This window comes from Apostichopus japonicus, chromosome 8, assembly GCF_037975245.1.
Source record: "Apostichopus japonicus isolate 1M-3 chromosome 8, ASM3797524v1, whole genome shotgun sequence".
Taxonomy (NCBI): Eukaryota; Metazoa; Echinodermata; class Holothuroidea; order Aspidochirotida; family Stichopodidae; genus Apostichopus; species Apostichopus japonicus.
In genome coordinates, this window is record NC_092568.1 from 42,432,358 (window position 1) to 42,435,448 (window position 3,091).

A 3,091-nucleotide genomic window follows, 5' to 3' on the forward strand; every position below is an offset into this window, starting at 1 on the left:
TCCGGTGTACAGACTTAGGCTAGTATAGGCCGTCTTCCATCGCAGAGTGTTTCCGTTAGGCTAGGTCGTGAACATGCGCTGTGTTCCTCGTTAGGTCTTCGGGCCGAAAAAATCCTCCTGTTCGTTGTTGATCGTAACGAACGAAAGTGTGAACAGTTCCGTTACCGTTTTGTTCCTGAAGAAAGCAACCGATCTCCACCATGTAATATTGTGACGAGCCCGGCTCCTCCGATAGTAAAACTATATCGGGACTCGCGATAGAAAGGTACTGGGATATCTTGATGCCGTTTTTATGCTTCTTCAGGAGATGTCTCGAACGGAAGAAAACAATGACTTCACACAAAAAACAATTTGACGAGATAGGATTTGATTAATGATTCGGTATAATTTCTTCTCTGTCGATTCTCTTTACAAATAAAACTAAATTACAATGATTTGACTTGACTTGACTCCGTCAATTAAACAATTAGGAGTGATGAAATAGTAACGAAGCAATGACGAACTGATCACGGAGCGCTGACGGAGTGATAAATTTTCTGATCAAGTGATAAAACTTTCGGCCTCCTTTTCCTTTTAAACCGTACTTCCATAAAATCTCACTGCGCATAATCAGTAGGCAGCCAATGACCTGACCATCCTGTATGAACTTAACGATATAAAAATAAGTGCGCTGGCACTGATTTGCCCTGATTGGTTGGGAGTTTGGAAGTCCATCCCCTTTCTATGGAAACTTCCATACCACGTGAGAGAACCTTCTCGAATGTTCCACAGACATAATGGAATCTATTTTGGGAAAAGGCCCTGTAACAAGATTCAATAAGATAGTTAAAAACTTCTCGTGGGAAAACTGAATCCATGACCTAGATAAATACATAAGAGGCCTGTAAGGTATCTCGATGGAGTTTTTCGGTAACATCAAAGAGATGGTATTACTATTTCATAACAATAGACTGAATGGAATGGCACGTCTGAGGCACTGTAAATTGCATCGGATTCCATGATTTAGAAATTTTCACTCCAGAAAGAAAAAAATCGAGTTGTAGGTGATAATAACCAGACACTAAACTGAACACCATACAGCATTCTGAAGGTGGTCCCTGTGATTTATTTTGCCGACGAACCTGCTTGTCAACTCTTGGCAGGCACCTGAAAGCTATACGGTTTAGTAGCTACTAAGAGGTCTCAAATGTCTAATTTTCACCCAATAGGCTAAAAAAATCTTGAAATATGTTAATCAAGTTATCAAGAATAATCGTTTTCTTATATGCTGATCAAATCGACTTCAAGAAACGAAGTAAATTGATTGATTGTTTTTCAGTTTTAGTGAAACCGAAAACAAGGACAGGGTAGTTTTCATTCCTGTGTACGCCACTGCTCTTTATGAAATCTTCATAAATTCATGGGCATACGAAGAATTTCTCTCGAGTGCACAGTGATCGTTATCATCGATTTCCCCGAGCCCAGTAACGATTCTCATGGAAGTTGGGGCTGTATCCCCTACCCCGCTCTGGCGATGTCTCTGTATCTTATGGTTCAGAGGTAAGTTAGTTTGGTTTAGAGACCCAAGGATCAGGAAGCCTCACAGTAGCTTATTGGAGACCCTTTTCTGTGTTAGATCGTGCATGAACACCGGCTTATTTGAAGCCTTCTCTTTTCGATAAGTGTTCAGAGGATAACCAGGTAGGTAGGGGTGTAAATTCGCTTCCATTCCTGCTCCGGGAGCGCAATTTAACGTCCCAATCCGACGGACGAGAGTGTACACCCCAGCATCTGATCACTTTCTCCAATAATGAGGTATGCAAAGGCACCCCATTCGACATCAATGCAGTGCAGCCATGACGAACAAAGTTGTTTCGAAACCAAGTGAAGAACAGAGCCAAACCCCTTTTCCCAAATTCACAACCAGAAATACCAACTCCACGGAAGACTCCCCACATCACCACTGCACTGCAGCCATTTTTGAATAGGTCAAGAGAATCTGGTTCCTGGCAGAATATTGTTCCTGGAACCTATACGGATTGTGAGGCAGACACTCTAACCGCTGAACCAAGCTTTTGCCCCTTTTTTTGCAGTTATGAATTTTTTATTTCGAGCTACTTAGCAATCAGAAACCAGTGCTGTTTCTCCTTTCTCTGGAGACAGCTGAATTGATATTTGGATGAAGTACCAACAAATGGGAAATGAGGCAAATGTTGATGGGATCCCATGGCGTATGTTAACCTTAAAATCATAATCCAGACGCCCTGGTCGGTAGTCATGTCACAGGAGACTGGTACGGTTGCTTCAAGCCGTTCAACAATTATATCGTAAGTACCACTAGTGGTGTATCCAGCATCCAACATGTCCTTACAGGTTTTGAACACAACTGACTCAGGAGCAAGGGTACTCGTTTTCATTGTGGTAACCTCTGGGACGGCAGCAGCCTCGGTTGGGAGGGGGCAGACCATTTGCGAAAGTGTATGTCCTCAGTTTGGTGATCAATGTATAGTTATTTTCGCTTTAGTCTCTCTGATATCCGCATTGTTGGGAAGCTAACATTCAACCTGAGTGGTTGATTGTGCGTAAACACAGCCAAATAAGGCGACAACGATTAAGATAAAGAATCGTGCCATATGATGACGACTGAGGATCCTATCGAAAATTCTGTCGTGTGGAGAATCTGATCTCAAGTTTTGCATCGTTATTCTGAAATATGATCAAAAATACAACATAAATGTGACCCCTTCCCCTACTAGCCGATATCCTTACCCCCCCATCTCTCCTCCCTCCCTCTCCCCTCCCCTCCCTCCATCATCAGGCCAAACTACAAAGCAAACAACTAAGCAGTTGTTCGCCGCTGATTTGTTTGATTGCCATTCAATGATAAAGTACAATGAATATTCCTCGATCGTGTCCACTTAAGATATAACGATTTGCTCACTCGAAGGATGCTTCACCACATAAATCCGACACGGTGACCCCTCTTAGTGTCTGCTGTTATTGGCTGCTCTTAATGTCTGCTAGCTTCAGCTATTAGCGCAACCATCTTGGTGACCATTTTGTCGTTCAACGCGTAGGTTATGTATGTTTACCTGTATTATGCCATCGTACG